Here is a 7,550-nt window from a genome sequence, read left to right on the forward strand (position 1 = left end):
ACACTTTATATCATTTTTATGCATTTTCCGGCACTAACCTATTAACAAGATGCCGAAGCCTACACGGGAAATATTCTCGGAATTGGACGAAACAAAAGCCCACGGTCTTATTTTCCACGGAGCCTTCCAGAAGTCCGAAGAGGAGACGAAGAGGGGCCACGAGGCGGCCACACCCTAGGGTGGCGCGGTGGGGCCCCTGGGCGCGCCACCCTATGGGGTGGGCCCCTCAGGCGCCTCCCGATTCTGCCCCTTCGTCTACTTAAACACTCCGTCGCGAAAACCCTAGTACCGAGAGCCACGATACGAGAAAAGTTACGGAGACGCCGCCGCCGTCAATCCCATCTCGGGGGATTCAGGAGATCGCCTCTGGCACCCTGCCGGAGAGGGGAATCATCACCGGAGGGCTCTACATCACCATGCCCGCCTTCGGACTGATGCGTGAGTAGTTCATCCTTGGACTATGGGTCCATAGCAGTAGCTAGATGGTTGTCTTCTCCTCTTGTGCTATCATGTTTAGATCTTGTGAGCTGCCTATCATGATCAAGATCATCTATTTGTAATGCTACATGTTGTGTTTGGTGGGATCCGATGAATATGGAATACTATGTCAAGTTGATTATTGATCTATCATATATGTGTTGTTTATGATCTTGCATGCTCTCCGTTGTTAGTAGAGGCTCCGGCCAAGTTGATACTTGTAACTCCAAGAGGGAGTATTTATGCTCGATAGTGGGTTCATGCCTCCATTGAATGCTGGGACGATGTGACGAAAGTTCTAAGGTTATGGATGTGCTGTTGCCACTAGGGATAAAACAACAATGCTTTGTCTGAGGATATTTGTATTGTTTACATTACGCACGATACTTAATGCAATTGTCTGTTGTTTGCAACTTAATACTTGGAAGGGGTGCGGATGCTAACCCGAAGGTGGACTTTTTAGGCATAGATGCATGTCTGGATAGCGGTCTATGTTCTTTGTCGTAATGCCCTAAGTAAATCTCATATTAGTCATCATGATATGTATGTGCATTATTATGCCCTCTCTATTTGTCAATTGCCCAACTGTAATTTGTTCACCCAACATGCTATTTATCTTATTGGAGAGACACCACTAGTGAACTGTGGACCCCTGTCCATTCTTTTACATCTGAAATACAATCTACTGCAATCATTGTTCTCTACTGTTCTTTGCAAATAAACATCATTCTCCACACCATACGTTTAATCCTTTGTTTACAGCAAGCCGGTGAGATTGACAACCTCACTGTTAAGTTGGGGCAAAGTATTTTGATTGTGTTGTGCAGGTTCCACGTTGGCACCGGAATCCCTGGTGTTGCGCCACACTACACTCCTTCACCAACAACCTTCACGTGGCCTTCATCTCCTACTGGTTCGATAAACCTTGGTTTCTTAATGAGGGAAAACTTGCTGCTGTACGCATCACACCTTCCTCTTGGGGTTCCCAACGGACGAGTGCTTTACCGTCACAAGGAAGCTACTGTCGCACGTCAGCAGCTATATTTTCTGGCGCCGTTGCAGGGGAACTGAAGGGAAGTTACACCACAGAGATTTCTAACTCCCACGTCAACTACACGCCAGTATATTTTCTGGCGCCGTTGCCGGGGAGATCAAGACACGCTGCAAGGGGAGTCTCTCACATCCAATCTCTTTACTTTGTTTATTGTCTTGCTTTACTTTATTTTATTTTCTGTTTTATTTGCGTTCTTTATATCAAAAACACAAAAAATTAGTTACTTGCATTTACTTTATTTTGGTATCATGACTAGTCCTGTAGCTGTTACTCTATCACCTGAGGAATTGATCTTTACTTTTAAACAAGGGGGTGAGGAGAGTTTTAAAGAAGCATGGTCTAGAATTTTTGATTCTTATAGTAAAACTGAACCTAAAATGACTCTAAGTTTGCTTCTTAGTAACTTTTATTTTGGGCTTATTCTTCGCTATAGATATGCTTTAGATGCTGTAGTGGGAGGATATTTCCTTCACTGTGATGGGAATCAAGCTTTTAATGCCATAAAAAAATTGGTTACATCATCTAGCTCCGCTAATAATTTTGATTCATCTCTTGCTAGCATTCATAATAGATTAAACACTCTCGAAACAAATATATCTTGTTTAAAAGAAGGGTACAACCAGATTCGTGAATATTATGATTATGTTCCAGTAAGCTTTGAACCTTCAATGTGGGTGCCTACTATTAAGGTTGCTATTTGTGGTGAAACTTTTTATGCCCGTTGTGATATTATGTCTGAGTTTTGCCTTATCCCTAAAAGTATTTATGAATCTTTGACACTTTGGGAACTTACTGAAGGAGGAGAAGGAATAACTCTTACTGATAACTCTGTTATAATTCCTAAGGGAATAGCTGAAGGTGTGTTCACAACCTTTCTTGGAAGGATGGTATCCACTGATTATCTCGTTGTTGAATGTGTAGGGACAGGACAAATCACACTTGGAAGATCCCTGCTGAAACTCGTGGGAGCAATCATAGATGTGGGGAAGGGCACTCTAAATTTTACCTCTACACCCGGATGCGGTCATATATTCCCTAAACCAAAGAGTAAGAATAAGAGTAAGAAGGGGAGGCGCAAAGCCCCTGGTAATAATGTTAATGCTTCATCTCTTGATAATACTTGATTTACACTTTCTGCGCCTAGCTGAAAGGCGTTAAAGAAAAGCGCTTATGGGAGACAACCCATTATTTTTATTTCTGCAATTTTTGTTTTATATTTGTGTCTTGGAAGTTGTTACTACTGTAGCAACCTCTCCTTATCTTTACTTTATTGCATTGTTGTGCCAAGTAAAGTCTTTGATAGTAAGGTTGATACTAGATTTGGATTTCTGCGCAGAAACAGATTTTTAGCTGTCACGAATCTAAGCTGTTCTCTCTGTAGGAGAATCTAAAAATTCTGAACAAATTCGTGAGTAATCCTCAGATATGTACGCAACTTTCATGCAATTTGAGCTTCTTCATCTGAGCCTGTTAAGTGCCTCGAAAAAATTCGTCTTTACGGACTGTTCTGTTTTGACAGATTCTGCCTTTTATTTCACATTGCCTCTTTTACTGTGTTGAATGGATTTCTTTGCTCCATTAACTTTCAGTAGCTTTGGGTAATGTCCAGAAGTGTTAGGAATGATTGTGTCCTCTCTGAACATGTGAATTTTTGATTATGCACTAACCCTCTAATGAGATTGTTTTGAGTTTGGTGTGGAGGAAGTTTTCAAGGGTCAAGAGAGGAGGATGATATAATACGATCAAGAAGAGTGAAAAGTCTAAGCTTGGGGATGCCCCAGTGGTTCATCCCTGCATATTTCAAGAAGACTCAAGCATCTAAGCTTGGGGATGCCCAAGGCATCCCCTTCTTCATCAACAACTTATCTGGTCACCTCTAGTGAAACTATATTTTTATTCCGTCACATCTTATGTGCTTTACTTGGAGCGTCTGTATGCTTTTATTTTTGTTTTTGTTTGAATAAATTCGGATCCTAGCATTCCTTGTGTGGGAGAGAGACACGCTCCGCTGTTTCATATGAACACTGGTGTTCTTAGCTTTACCTTTAATGTTCATGGCGAAGGTTGAAAACCGCTTCGTTTATTGCTATTTGGTTGGAAACAGAAAATGCTTCATGTGGTAATTGGTATATGGTCTTGAATAATTTGATACTTGGCAATTGTTTTGAGTTCTCAAATAGATCATGTTTAAGCTCTTGCATCATGTAGTTTGAACCAATTAGTGGAGAATTATTGTAGAACTTGTTGAAATTTGGTTTGCATGATTGGTCTCTCTAAAGTCTAGATATTTTCTGGTAAAAGTGTTTGAACAACAAGGAAGACAGTGTAGAGTCTTATAATGCTTGCAATATGTTCTTATGTAAGTTTTGCTTTGTACCGGTTCATACTTGTGTTTGCTTCAAACAACCTTGCTAGCCAAAGCCTTGTACTTGAGAGGGAATGCTTCTCGTGCATCCAAAACCTTGAGCCAAAACTTATGCCATTTGTGTCCACCATAACTACCTACTATGTGGTATTTCTCTGCCATTCCAAAGTAAATTGCTTGCGTGCTACCTTTAAAATTTCATTCCTTGTCTTTGCAATATATAGCTCATGGGAAAGTAGCTTAAAAACTATTGTGGTAAAGAATATGTCAGCTTATGTATCTTATTTCTTATAAGTTGCTTGTTGAGCGGTAACCATGTTTACGGGGACGCCATCAACTTTTGTTGAATATCATGTGAGTTGCTATGCATGTTCGTCTTGTACGAAGTAAGGGAGATTTGCCATGAGTTGTATGGTTTGAGTATGCATATTGTTAGAGAAGAACATTGGGCCGCTAACCAAAGCCATGTATCATGGTGGAAGTTTCAGTTTGGACATTAATCCTCAATCTCTTATGAGAATATTACCTGTTGTTGAATGCTTATGCATTAAAGAGGAGTCCATTATCTGTTTTCTATGTTGTCCCGGTATGGATGTCCTCAAGTTGAGATCTATCAAAAACGAGAAATCAAATGCGATCTATCTCCTTGGACCTTTGTACAGGTGACATAGAGGTACCCCTTTGTGACACTTGGTTGAAACATATGTAATGCAATGATAATCCATGGAAATCTGAGCTAATTAGGACAAGGTGCGAGCACTATTGGTATTCGATGCATGAGGCTTGCAACTTATAGGATGTCTTATGCATAACACATATGAATTATTACTACCGTTGACAAAATTGTTTCCATGTTTTCAAAATAAAAAGCTCTAGCACATGAGTAATCCACTGCTTCCCTCTGCGAAGGGCCTTTCTTTTACTTTATGTTGAGTCGGTTTACCTACTTCTTTCCATCTTAGAAGCAAACACTTGTGTCAAGCTGTGTGCATTGATTCCTACATACTTGCTTATTTGCATTCATCATATTACTTTATGTTGACAATTATCCATGAGATATACATGTTGAAGTTGAAAGCAACTGCTGAAACTTATATCTTCCTTTGTGTTGCTTCAAAACCTTCTATCAAGAATTTATTGCTTTATGAGTTAACTCTTATGCAAGACTTATTGATGCTTGTCTTGAAAGTACTATTCATGAAAAGTCTTTGCTATATGATTCGAGTTGTTTAGTCATTATCTTTACCATTGCTTTGAATCACTTCATTCATCTCATACGCTTTACAATAGTATTGATCAAGATTATGATAGTAGCATGTCACTTCAGAAATTATTCTTGTTATCGTTTACCTACTCGAGGGCGAGTAGGAACTAAGCTTGGGGATGCTTGATACATCTCAAACGTATCTATAATTTCTTATGTTACATGCTAGTTTTATGACAATACTCACATGTTTTATATACACTTTATATCATTTTTATGCATTTTCCGGCACTAACCTATTAACAAGATGCCGAAGCGCCAGTTCCTATTTTCTGCTGTTTTTGGTTTCAGAAATCCTACACAGGAAATATTCTCGGAATTGGACGAAACAAAAGCCCACGGTCTTATTTTCCACGGAGCCTTCCAGAAGTCCGAAGAGGAGACGAAGAGGGGCCACGAGGTGGCCACACCCTAGGGTGGCGCGGTGGGGCCCCTGGGCGCGCCACCCTATGGGGTGGGCTCCTCGGGCGCCTCCCGACTCTGCCCCTTCGCCTACTTAAACACTCCATCGCGAAAACCCTAGTACCGAGAGCCACGATATGAGAAAAGTTATGGAGACGCCGCCGCCGTCAATCCCATCTCGGGGGATTCAGGTGATCACCTCCGGCACCCTGCCGGAGAGGGGAATCATCACCGGAGGGCTCTACATCACCATGCCCGCCTCCGGACTGATGCGTGAGTAGTTCATCCTTGGACTATGGGTCCATAGCGGTAGCTAGATGGTTGTCTTCTCCTCTTGTGCTATCATGTTTAAATCTTGTGAGCTGCCTATCATGATCAAGATCATCTATTTGTAATGCTACATGTTGTGTTTGGTGGGATCCGATGAATATGGAATACTATGCCAAGTTGATTATTGATCTATCATATATGTGTTGTTTATGATCTTGCATGCTCTCCGTTGCTAGTAGAGGCTCTGACCAAGTTGATACTTGTAACTCCAAGAGGGAGTATTTATGCTTGATAGTGGGTTCATGCCTCCATTGAATGCGGGACGATGTGAGAAAGTTCTAAGGTTATGGATGTCTTTGTTGCCACTAGGGATAAAACAACAATGCTTTGTCTAAGGATATTTGTATTGTTTACATTACGCACGATACTTAATGCAATTGTCCGTTGTTTGCAACTTAATGCTTGGAAGGGGTGCGGATGCTAACCCGAAGGTGGACTTTTTAGGCATAGATGCATGCTTTGGATAGCGGTCTATGTTCTTTGTCGTAATGCCCTAAGTAAATCTCATATTAGTCATCATGATATGTATGTGCATTGTTATGCCCTCTCTATTTGTCAATTGCCCAAGCTGTAATTTGTTCACCCAACATGCTATTTATCTTATTGGAGAGACACCACTAGTGAGCTGTGGACCCCGGTCCATTCTTTTACATCTGAAATACAATCTACTGCAATCATTATTCTCTACTTGTTCTTTGCAAACAAACATCATTCTCCACACCATACGTTTAATCCTTTGTTTACGGCAAGCCGGTGAGATTGACAACCTCACTTTGTTAAGTTGGGGCAAAGTATTTTGATTGTGTTGTGCCGGTTCCACGTTGGCGCCGGAATCCACTGGTGTTGCGCCACACTACACTCCTTCACCAACAACCTTCACGTGGCCTTCATCTCCCTACTGGTTCGATAAACCTTGGTTTCTTGCGAGGGAAAACTTGCTGCTGTACGCATCACACCTTCCTCTTGGGGTTCCCAACGGACGAGTGCTTTACCGTCACAAGGAAGCTACTGTCGCACGTCAGCACCCAGCTGGTTAGGAATCACTATCCCCAAGTCACTGAGCTTTTTCGCATGCCCGGACATAGCGAGCACGTGCTCACTAACGGAGCTACCCTCTTCCATCATACAGCCAAAGAAGTGTTTCGAGGCCTCATAGCTTTCCACGGCCGCATGAGTTTCAAAGATGGCTTTTAGCTCATGGACCAGCTCATAAGGATCGTGGTGCTCAAAACGCTTTTGGAGCTCCGCCTCTAGGCTGCACAGGATGGCACACTGAACTTGAGAGTACCGAGTTACCCGAGTATCGTAAACATTCTTTTCTTCCTCGGATACTGCAGGTGGTGGTGGGGAACCTAGCGGTGCTTCGAGCACAAATTGCAGATTTCCACCAGTGAGGAAAATCCTCACATGACGGAACCAGTCGGTGAAGTTGCTACCATTGCTTTTAAGCTTTTCTTTCTCTAGGAACTGGTTAAAATTGATTGAGGGGGACGCCATGATCTACAACATATTTGCAAAGAGTTTAGACTAAGTTTATGATAAATTGAGTTCAAATTTTAATTCTTAAATTAACTAGGTGAACTCCCACTCAAAACAACATCCCTTGCATTGTTTTAGTGATCACACGAACCAAATCCACTACACCAATTCCGATCATC

Source organism: Lolium rigidum, chromosome 4, assembly GCF_022539505.1.
Source record: "Lolium rigidum isolate FL_2022 chromosome 4, APGP_CSIRO_Lrig_0.1, whole genome shotgun sequence".
Lineage (NCBI taxonomy): Eukaryota > Viridiplantae > Streptophyta > Magnoliopsida > Poales > Poaceae > Lolium > Lolium rigidum.